General features: G+C 42.8%; 1 protein-coding gene across 3 annotated transcripts in view; it reads left to right on the top strand.

Annotated features, from left to right (window-relative positions):
- The first annotated feature begins 217 nt into the window (after positions 1-217).
- The window catches only part of ZNF148 (zinc finger protein 148), a 148,815-nt gene continuing 137,173 nt past the window's right edge, over positions 218-11,859 (top strand). Inside the window, exons 1-2 of one of the 3 annotated variants that reach the window (XM_037734214.1) lie at positions 220-465; positions 1,264-1,339. The gene's annotated coding sequence lies outside the window, so the exon portion shown is untranslated. Of the gene's footprint in view, positions 466-1,263; positions 1,340-11,859 lie in introns of all 3 variants that reach the window. The other 2 variants (XM_017516436.2, XM_017516438.2) reach the window with 2 other exon arrangements.

The raw sequence follows: 11,859 nt of genomic DNA, 5'->3' as shown, positions 1-11,859 counted from the left end.
TCTTTTTCAAACCGCTTTCCTCCCGGGCCCATCCTGGGGGGCCTGCGGCTCCGATCCAGCTTCCACGGCCACCCTGGGCTGGTGACACGCAGGCGCCAGAATCGAAGCCACGCTGTGTCTTCCCAGCCAGGTCTCCGCGCCAAGCGAGGGCTGGCGGCGCAAAGCGCTTCCCGAGTACGGGGTTTCCCACAATGCACCGGGCCGGCAGTGGCGGCGACCGCGGCGGCGCTCTAGCTGCGGCATGTCTGCGTCTCTACTGCTCTGGGAGGAGGAAGAGAAGGAGGAAGAGGAGGAGGAGGAGGAGGGGGAGGAAGAGGAGAAAGGCGCAGGGGTGGGAGCTGTTGCCGAAGCTGCTACAGCAAAAGTTATCCCCCCTCCCCCCTTCCCCTCCTCTCAAGGTCCCTAGAAAGGTTGGAGCTGCCGCCGCCTGCAGTCGGTGACCGCGCGACTCGGCGCCCGCCCGCGGTAAAGCGCTCGGCCTGGCAGGCCCGGGCCCGGGGGAGGGCGGGGGAGGGGGAGGGGGCGGCGCGCGGGGGGAGCGCGCGGCGGTAACGGCCTGACCCCGGGGGGAGCGAGCCGTAGCGAGGCTTGGGGTGGCCTGGGTGCCTGCAGAGGCCGAGGGAAACGCTGGGGCTGGCCGGGGGACGTGAGGAAGCAGGGCGCGGAGGGTGGGTTGGGGGGTTGAGAAAGGATAATGACGGGGGTGGCGGAGGCGAGAAGGCGGCCTCCGAGGCTGGCGGGGGGTGTCAGAGGTAGGGGAGGAGGTGGGATGTTTGCACGGGAAGGCCAGAGGGTGCTGGGTGTGGGTGTGAAAAGGCTAGGGAGACACCAGGGCTCTGTCCACCGTGCCTGGTGCAGTGCTTTATGCACCGCAGGCCTCAGTCACTGTTGCTGCCGGAGTGTGCTCTTTGGGAGAAGGGAAGGGCAGGGGTTGGAGAAAAAGGAATGCTTGCAGGAAACGTAGTGGGAGTGCGAACAGGGAGAGGGGTCGGAGGAAAGATGCCGGAGAGGTGGAGGAATTCAGGGGGTGGCTGTGGAGGAGTCTTGAGGATCCTGGAGGGTGTTCATTGTGCAGATACGTTAGGTATTTCATTATGGAAAGAACTGAAGCGTTTCTCAGGAAAGGAAAGAAGGGAGATAGGAGGTCCCATGAATAGAAACCATCGCGTTTGAAGCAAGAGGGAGTGCTAAATAGTAGAGAAGATGCAGGGAATGCATAATAGAATAGACAGATGTAGTATAATTAATAAATATTGGCCTAAGGACTGAAGAGTTATTCCAGATGAGCCGGGATGGCCTAGTTCCGAACCCGTGTGGGCTCTTCAGTAGATGACAGCTGGTAAGTGTGGGTCTGGGCTGTGGTTGGGGTCACTGAGAATTAGATTTTAGTCTGTAGTTTGGTCTGTGACATTTTAGACATGCACCAGTGAATATGAGAACTGCTGAAGCAGACCTTGAGAAAGGGCCTGGCCTGTGGGGATTCCTTAGGCCATGGAGTTTCGATTTTAGAAAATTTGAAGTATTAACACTTAACAGAGGTTGGGTGAATTCTATCCTGGCAAATGCTGGAATGGAAATTAATTGACTTGGTAGTTTTCTTCACTGCCCAGTTTATCTGGTCCAGAAGAATTGGTGCCATGTTATTCAGGGTGGATTGCAGTACACAAGATTTAATTAATGGTGGGGGGAGTACGTTTGGTGGCCCTTCTTTGGATACTTCATTTGTAGGTCAAATTAGCCTAGTTGGCTGGATTGGTTCCATAAGTCTGTAGCTGCTGAGAGATCTTCTGCCATTCACAGTTCCTGATGTGAACTGTGAGGGAGTTCTTCTCCAGTGAGAGAATACTCTCTCATTCAGGCATGGAGGCATTGAAGAGAATGTATCAGCCAGCAAAGTGTGGGCCTGCAGAATGGAGGATCTAGAATATCTGTTCTGGTTTTAGGTTGCAAGGAGGTCAGGACTAGTTATCTTAAGGTCTAGGGGAACCTAGGAGACTGGATGATTCTAGAGCCAGGTTGGAGGGAGGAATAGCATCTCTATATCAGGAAATGAACCAGGCTCTCTCTGGATTTGCTGAGCTCACACTAGACCAGATTTCCAAGAGGGAACTCTGGGCTAGAACCATACTCTTAAAATCTACCCGGATATTATTCACCTTTTATTAAGAAAAAACTATTTGCACATTACATGGTAATATTTCTTCAACTGAAGAGAGGGTAATAAACATGTTAAGTATGAAAAATATTTTTATGGAAGTAGAGGTTGAAGGGATTAATGGGGAAGATGGAATGAAGTTTGGGAGAGGGAAAGAAAAATCCAATTGTTTATTCCTTTAGCAGATATCTCAAAGGAGAGTAGTAATTTAGCATTAGAATGAAGAGTGCTTTCTTTAATTATATATTTTCTTAATAGAAATAATCCAAAATTATTATTATTTTTTTGAGACGGAATTTCACTCTTGTGGCCCAGGCTGGAGTACAATGGTGCAATCTTGGCTCACTGCAACCTCCACCTCCCAGGTTCAAATGATTCTCCTGCCTCAGCCTCCTGAGTAGCTGGGATTACAGGTGTCTGCCACCACACCCGACTAATTTTTGTATTTTTAGTAGAAATGGGGTTTCACCATGTTGGCCAGGCTGGTCTTCTGACTTCAGGTGATCTGCCTGCCTTGGCCTCCCAGAGTGCCGGGATTACAGGAGTGAGCCACTGTGGTGGTCAGATTCACCCATTCTTTTTTTTTGGGATGGAGTTTTGCTCTTGTTGCCTAGGCTGCGGTGCAGTGGTACTATCTTGGCTCACCGCAGTCTCTGCCTCCCCGGTTCAAGTGATTCTCCTACTTCAGCCTCTCGAGCAGCTGGGATTACTGGCTAATTGTGTATTTTTAGTAGAGACGAGATTTCTCCATGTTGGTCACAGGCTGCTCTCAAACTCCTGACCTCAGGTGATCTGCATGCTTCAGCCACCAAAAATTCTGGGATTACAGGTGTGAGCCACCGTGCCTGACCTTTTTTTTTTTTTTTTTTTGAGACAGGGTCTCCCTTTGTCCCCTAGACTGGAATACAGTGGCTTTGATCATACCTCACTGCAGCCTTCACCTCTTGGGTTCAAGGGACCCTCCTACCTCAGCCTCTTGAGTAGGTAGAACTATAGGCATGCATCACCATGCCCAGATAATTTTTTAGTTCTTTTGTAGGGAAGAGAGCTCTCTATGCTCCCTGGGCTGGTCTGCAGCTCCTGGCCTCACGCAGTCCTTTTGTCTAGGCCTTCCAAAGTGCTGGGATTACAGGTGTGATATCATACCTGGCTACTCATTCTTTTTAGGACTTTTTTTTTGCCCCTTCTCTTGGAGTCTCGCCCTGTTAACCAGGCTGGAGTGCAGTGGTGTGATTTCAGCTCACTGCAACCTCTGCTTCTTGGGTTCAAGCGATTCTTCTGCCTCAGCCTCTCAGAGTAGCTGGGATTACAGGCATGCACCACCCAGACCAGCTAATTTTTGTATTTTTAGTAGAGGTGGAGTTTTGCCATGTTTGCCAGGCTGGTCTCGAACTCCTGGCCTCAAGTGATCTGCCTGCCTTGGCTTCCCAAAGTGTTGGGATTGCAAGTGTGAGCCATAGTGCCCGGCCAGGGCTTTTTTTTTTTTTTTCTTTAATCACAGTATGCTGTACTAATTTTATTATGATCATAGCATGACAGGTCTAGTCTTCCTTCCCTTTTCTCTCACCAGCACTGTTTATTATGTGTTTTTTAATTTTTGTAAGCAGAATGCACTTAAACATTGTCTTTCTATCCTTATATTGTCTTTATTATATTGTAATTACATTGTCTTTCTACCCTTTTATTATAAAATTTCTCTGAGGGAACTTATGAAAAACAGTAGTCCCTGTCTCACCTGTCTGTTGCAGTTCCACTTTACTGAGGCTGCTATTTCTAAGCATTAATTTTGTATTTCTTAACCATGCTTTTTTCCATGTCTCCAAGTAATAGGCATATAATATCATTTCTTGATTTATCAGGGAGTCAGAAGACTTCTATGAATGTGTCATTGACATTATCCCCTTTCTCCTTCTTTCTGAACTTTGGTAGTTAATTTAGTTATTTTATTCAGTGTGTTTATGTTTTTGATAATATGCATAAACCTTGATTTTGGAGTCCAACAGTCTTAGGCTTTATCTTTTGACTTCCCCACTATATAAGATAAGGATTTAGCCTAGATAAGGCTTTCCTGAAGTAGAAGGAACATTGACAATTACAGTAAAAATAGTGGATGAGATGATAAAGGGAAGTTTGGATGGACCTATCAAAAAGACCACGTTGTAGGAAACATCTAAGCATAAGATTTGCTTGTTAGAGTGTTCTTTCTAGGCTTCTATGGCAATTCTTTTTTTTTGTTTTTTTGAGGCAGGATCTCACTTTGTTACCTGGACCGTAGTGCAGTGGCGTGATTTTGGCTCACTGCAGCCTCCACCTCCTGGGCCCAAGCAATCCTCCCACCTTAGCCCCCCAGGTAGCTGGGAATACAGGCATGTGCCACCACTCCCAGCTAATTTTTTTGTAAAGATGGGGTTTTGCCATGTTGACCAGGCTGGTCTTGAACTCTTGGGCTCAAGTGACCTGCTTGCCTCAGCCTCCCAAAGTGCCAGGATTACGGGCGTGAGCAACTGTGCCCGACCACAATTCTTACGTTTTTATTTTTAGGAGGGAATGGATTGGTGTGGACACATGTTTTTTTCGGGGATAGGGGGAAGGAGAGATGGGGAAATGTGGTAGGAGGAGGAGGATGAGGAACCAGGTTTGATGATGGTGGTGATACATTTTGAGGAGGCTAAAGAAAAGGTAAAGTATTTTGAGGGGATTTGGATATAGTTATTGTGACGGAAGTTTACCTTATGGAGATGAGACTAGAATTTTTGTCACTTTTAGGGAAATTAGCATGTTTAAATTACTAATATGTTGGGAATGTGGTAGGCAAAAACTATACTGGGCTCGATCTCATATGTTAGGATACAGTTGTAAAATATTAGTGTTTTTGAAATTTGTATATGAGATGCAAATCATTGTTGTGGATATTGGGAAAATAGAAAGATACTGTTATACTTTTTTTTAGAAGCCTTTAAATAATGGCACCTCAACGTTGCCCAGGTTGTAGTGAGAGCAGTGGCGCAATCTCAGCTCACTGCAATCTCTGCCTCCTGGGTTCAAGCAATTCTCCTGCCTCAGCCTCCTGAGTAGCTGGGACAACAGGCAGGCGCCACCACGCCCAGCTAATTTTTTTTGTATATTTAGTAGAGATGGGGTTTCACCATGTTAGTCAGGATGGTCTCGATCTTCTGACCTTGTGAACTACCAGCCTTGGCCTCCCAAAGTGCTGGGATTACAGCATGAGCCACTGCGCTTGGCTAAAAGTCCTCTGTACTTTCAGTAGCAACACTATTCACATGTAGGTTATGTATTGCTAAATTTTGTATTTGTGACAATTATTCTCTTTGTTTTGCAAATGGTAGATGGTAACCTGTTCTAGAGCAGAGACTTCCTGTAGTCTCTAGGGAAACTCACAACAGACTGATTCTTTTTTTTTTTTTTTTGAGATGGAGTTTTGCTTTTGTTGCCCAGGATGGAGTGCAATGACGAGATCTTGGCTCAACGCAACCTCTGCCTCTTGGGATCAAGTGAGTCTCCTGCTTCAGTCTCCCGAGTAGCTGGGACTACAGGCACGTGCCACCATGTCCAGCTAATTTTGTATTTTTAGTAGAGACGGGGTTTCTCCATGTTGGTCAGGCTGTTCTTGAACTCCTGACCTCAGGTGATCTACCTGCCTCGGCCTCCCAAAGTGCTGGGATTACACGTGTGAGCCAACAGGTTGATTCTTAAGTGCTTAATAAATACCTGTTGAATGACTGATGGAAAGTAGGGTTCACTATTAGCGATAATAGTGGGATTGTATGACATTGCTGAGTACTATGGGGTATTGTAGACAAAACTGTATGTGTGTGTGTTTGACAGCATGAAGGACAAAAGGGATATCTGACTGGAGGAGGACCTTTAGATTTAAGGGAAGAAGGCAGACTGGATTAGAATGGAACTGCAAGAGTTCTGCAATAACGTTGAAGACCAAGGGGTCTCTTCTAAATTTGAGGCTAGTTTAATCTGGAGTAAAATCTGGTCTGTAGCAGGGTGCTGTTTTAATTAGATTTTTTTTTTCTTTAGGCATAAATGACTGTTTTAAGACTGTCTGATTTAATTCATTTTTAGGATAGTAAAAATAACAGATAAGCTTCTTCCCTCAAGAAATTTATAGTATTTACATTCTTTTTTTTTTTTTTTTTTTTTGGGGGGGGGTGGAGTCTTGCTCTGTTGCCCAGGATGGAGAGCAGTGGAACGATCTTGGCTCACTGCAACCTCCGCCTCCTGGGTTCAAACAATTCTCCTGCCTCAGCCTCCTGAGTAGGTGGGATTACAGCAGCATGCCACCATGCCTGGCTAATTTTTGCTAATTTTTGCATTTTTAGTAGAGGCAAGGTTTCACCATGTTGGCCAGGCTGGTCTCGAACTTCTGCCCTCAGGTGATCTGCCCACCTTGGCCTCCTAAAGTAGTATTTACATTCTTTTGAGAGAGAAAGATAGTTGGAAAATAATTCAGTAACAGTGTAAGATTTCAGAAGACTGATTTTTAAAAACAAATATCAAAATTATATCTCCAGGTAAGAATTTTTATATTTGGGTGGTCATTTTCAGTAGCAGTGTTCAGAATATTTTTAGAACACCTTTTCTGAATTAATTTCTGAGTATAACTATATAATTTGCCTATTTATTGAGTACCTATTGTGTGCTGTTGGGGGAAGGGGTCTATAAAGGTAAGTAAAACGTGGTCCATATCTGCCAGGAGTTCATAATCCCTCCAAGAGGCTTACTTTTTTTTTTTTTTTTTTTTTTTTTTGAGATTCCAGTATTTGTCTTCTGGAGAGTTTTAGTGTGGGAAATCTGGAAATGTATTAAAATGACCCTGGAATGTTCTTTCCAGGCTTCTATGGCAACTTTTATTTTTATTTTTGAGAGAGGGTCTTATCTTACTCTGTCACCCAGGCTGGAGTCCAGTGGCATGATCTTGGCTCACTGCAACCTCTGCCTCCCGGGTTCAAGTGATTCTCCTGCCTCAGCCTACCAACTAGCTGGAACTACAGGCACGCACACTACCACCCCTGGCTAATTTTTGTATTTTTATTAGAGACAGGGTTTCACCATGTTGGCCAGACTGGTCTTGAACTCCTGGAGTCAGATGATCTGCCTGCCTCGGCCTATCAAAGTGCTGGGATTACAGGTGTAAGCCACTGCACCTAGCTTAAGGGGCACACGTTTGTTTGTTTTTTGAGACAGAGCCTCTCTTTGTTGCTTAGGCTGGAGTGCAGTGACGCGATCCTGGCTCACTGCTACCTCTGCCTCCCAGGTTCAAGCAGTTCTCCTGCCTAAGCTGTAGCTGGGACTACAGGCATGCACCACCACACCCAGTGTATTTTTTTGGCAGAGGTAGGGTTTCACCATGTTGGCTAAGCTGGTCTTGAACTCCTGGCCTCAAGTGATCACCCACCTGAGCCTCCTAGTGCTGGGATTTCAGGCATGAGCCACCATGCCTGGCCAAGAGGCACAGTTTTAAATAATACATGGCATAAGCTTATTATGAATGGTCTCATTGATGACAAATCTTTTTACTTTGAAATTTTGGTTTTTAGAAATGCCGAAGATCTGTCAATATCAAATAGAGTGAATAAAAAACAGTTTTGCCTTAAATTCAGTTAATCACAGAAATGGGAATAACTTTCTTGGTTGACTTACTAGCTGATTTTGAAAACACTCCCAAGGAGGAAGTTGGAAATATTTTGAACAGGGGTGATAGTTTCACATGTAGTTAGGTAGACACTAGATAAATGTTGGTTGAGTGCATCAGATGGTTGGGTAGATGGAGTGAATAAATGAGTAAGTGGTAGCCTTCCAAAGTAACTTAAAGAGGACCATACTGATTTGAATGTGTAAACAAATTCTTATTAAAAAAATTCAGTTTTCTCAGATGAAATAAATTCTGAGTATATTTGTTAACAATTTTATTACCTGGAGCAAGATAGTTTAAGTCCACAAATGAGTTTTACAGACATTAAGTGCTGTAGGAGTTCAGGGAATGGAGAAATGAACATTGGCTAAGGTTTGGTGAAATTATTTAAGTGAACCATACTTTAGCTTGATGTTTGGAAAGATTCCTTAGGGATTTCAGAGAAGAACTGAATGACTTCAAATTTCTCTTGCAGCCCTAAAGTGAACCTAGAATCTGGATCTATTTTTGTCTGAATGCTTTCTGCCTGTTTCATTTTAGCTACTCCTACTGGTTTGTTCCTTTCAAATTCACATTTGTTTGGTAGATGTTGAGCCCCCTGAAACAACTGTGGGGTCTGTTTTCAATCATTGTAGAGTGTAACTTTTAGTTGTTCTTTTATGAGCCTGTACCCCACAAATTACTTGGCCTTCATGAGTGAAGAGCATGAGTCAACTTGGCCCTGTTATCCTGGCATTTTCCTGCATGCTTTTCTCAAAGCTGCTTTCTGAATTACAGAATAGAATAGACAGAACTGAGGGCATGTGTCCAGTAGGCACAAGTTTGTTGAATGAATGAATGAATGAGATATTTGAGATAATTTAGGAGATCTGAATTATCTATATGTTTTATGTTTCTTTTCATTTATTCATAACCTGCCTTTTTCTACAAATGACTTAATGGGGCTGCCAGAATATATGCACTAGCAATGAATTGAAATAATTCAAGAAGTCTGGTTAAAAAGATGGTGAAGAAAAGAAAGACCTGTTTAAAGAATATAGATCAGTATGTATGGATGTTAGAGAACTAGGAATAAGGAAGATAAGCAGATGGGGAAGAAAAGGTGGTACCTGATAGAAAGGATGATTTTGAAGAGAGCAAAAGATTACTGAAATATGGCAGGCTATGTTTAGGGGAAAGCATGAGAAGATGGAAGGTAAAGAGGATTATTTGAAAGGGCTATTTTGAGGAGGAAGATGGTTAAGCTATTTGAAGGAAAAGAGTCAACAGAAGTTTGGAATATAGTAGAAGTTATTAAATTATGTTGATTTATAACTGAGGGTTTCAGAAAATGATGGGATAAATTTTCTTTGTTTAACAGATAATACACATTTGTTATATGCAAAAGCATATAATGCTTTGCAGTCAGGAATAAGTCCTCTGGGATTTATATTCTGGTAGGGAGCTGGAGTTGTGCACAAATACCTGTACTATCATCACAAATATATCTGTGATTCACAAATACACCAAATATTACTGAATTTAAAAGGCAGAAAATGCATTTGATTAGGAGAAACATGGGGCAGCATTTTAATGGCATAAAAGGGGAATTTTAGCTAGTCTTTGAAGGGATTGATAGGATTCTTTTTTTTTTTTTTTTTTTTTAAAGTTTTAGATTGATAAGATTCTGATTGGCAAAGGTTACTGAAAGAGAGCATTCCAGCCTGAAAAATTAGTATAAGCAAAGGCTTGGAGGTTAGAAGCCCAGGAGATGTGGGGAATGGTGAGTTAGATTTTAAGTTTTAAACTATGACCTATAGTAAGAAATACATGTCACACTTCATCTAATATATGCATGTATAAATGTTTATGTGTGTGGGAAAAACAAAAAGTTTCATAATACAGTAACTGTCCTTACTGTAGTAGATGCATTTGGATGTTATCTATTTTGTTTTACTAAAAAGAAAAAAAACTGGCCATGGGGAAAGAAATAAAAGGTTGTTGTCACTCCTTAAACTGATTTTATGACCAACAAAATAATTGATCACAATCTATAGTTTGGAACACAGAAGAGTTCATGATTAAGGTATAACATAAGGTAGGAGAGTCAGTTGGGGTTGGGTTGAAAATGGATGGCCTTGAAAGCTAAGCTAAGTAGTTTGTATTTGATATTATGTAGTATTGTGCTTGGTAAGCAAACAGAAGCTGGATTTTAGTCTTGGCTCTTCTGTTTGCCCACTGTATGATTATGGAGAATTATTTCCTTTCTGAGTTTCCATTTTCTCATCAAGTTGATAATCATACCTTCCCGGCAAGGGTTGTGGTGAGAATGTGAGAATTAAAGTGTGTTAACATAGGATTAAAGTATGTTAGCATACATTATTAGTGTATATAGCTGTTGAACTTTCCTGAGTGGGGAATGGAGCCAAGGACTGTATATTAGATAGCTTCATCTGGCAGTAGCTATACCTTACTGGATAGATTGTGGATAATGTGGTGGTAGAGTAACATTGTATGTGAAAAGACCAGTCAGAAAAAAAGAAAAGACCAGTTAGGTGGCTCCTGGAGAAATTAAAAAGGGCTTGAATTAGTTAGATAGCAGTAGGATTAGAACATGGGAGTGGGATGCAGTTGGAGGTAAGGAAGAGGGGAAGATGAGTGAAAATGCACTATTTATTTGTTATTAATGAATGAATGAATGAATGATAGGCTCTTGATCTGTTGTCCCGGCTGGAGTGCAGTTGTGTGAACACAGCAGCTCACTGCAGCCTCTACCTCCTGAGCTCAAGTGTTCCTCTTGCCTCAGCCTTCTGAGTATCTGGAACCACAGGCATGTGCTACCATGCCTGGCTAATTTTTAATTTTTTTTCTAGAGATGTGATCTCACCATGTTGCCTGGGCTGATCTCAAACTCTTGGGCTCCAGTGATCCCCTCCCTTGGCTTCCCAGAGTGTTGGGATTACAGGTGTGAGCCGCCCCACGCCTGGCTGACTGGAAATTTAGAGTTGTAGAAATATTCAAATGGCAGCAGCTCAAATTGGATTATATTTTTGGGTAGTTTAGTGGAATACATTAGAGTTTCAGTTTCTTTCATGTAGTAGGTGCTCAATTATTTCTGGAATGATAGAAACTAAATATGTGAACTATGGGATGAATTGTGAGTAGAGGCAGTGATGGATGGATATGAGAAGGAGGGTTAGGCTGAAGGATACGTTGATGGACTGCCAGAATTTATTCATTCAGGGTATATTTTTATATTTACTGTGCACAAGGTTCTATGGCAGGCAGTGTGAAGGATACATGTTTATATATGACACAGTCCATCTTCTTCAGGAATTTATCCAGGGACAAAATAAACACGTCTGCCCATGACACTAGTACTATGGCAAGTTTGATCAGGATTGGCTTTGTGGAGAAATTGTTGTGTAGCATAGACCTTGAGGGATAAATAAGATAATAGTAGGCAAGATGGTGATGGTTGGCTGTTCAAGAAGAAGGGGTGATATAAGTGACAGTAAGCAAAGTTCAGGGTATGTTTAGGGGTTGGTGGTCTAGGTTAGCTATAATTTAGGGTTCGTGTTGAGGAATGGCGGGCAATAAAGCTGAAAAGTAGGCAGACTATCTCAAAATTCAGGCTAACCTGGTTTTTGAAAATTTATTAAGATATATACAGTAAAGTGCCCCAATCTTAAGGGTACAGATTAATGAGTTTTTCTTAGGTATAAATATATGTAGCCACCACCCAGTTCAATATACAGGACGTTTCCAGCATCCAGAAGGCTGCCTCGTGTGTCATTTCCAAGCCGGTAACTCATCCAACCAAAAATAACTATTATTCTGACTTCCCTCATAACAGAGTAGTGTTGTGTGTTTTTGAATTTTGTATAAGTGGAACCCTACTTCTTGTCTAGTTTCTTGTCCCAAGGAGCCTGTCTGTGAGTTTTATCCATGTTGTGTTTTTCATTGTGTGGTATTCCATCATATGGATATACCACAGTATATTTATCTATATCATGATTGTTGGTCGGTTGGGTGGTTTCAATTTTTTTGAAGTCTGAGG

This window comes from Cebus imitator, unplaced genomic scaffold (assembly GCF_001604975.1).
Source record: "Cebus imitator isolate Cc_AM_T3 unplaced genomic scaffold, Cebus_imitator-1.0 Scaffold588, whole genome shotgun sequence".
NCBI lineage: Eukaryota > Metazoa > Chordata > Mammalia > Primates > Cebidae > Cebus > Cebus imitator.
Note: the sequence above shows the minus strand (reverse complement) of the source record. Positions and strands in the feature narration are given on the sequence as shown.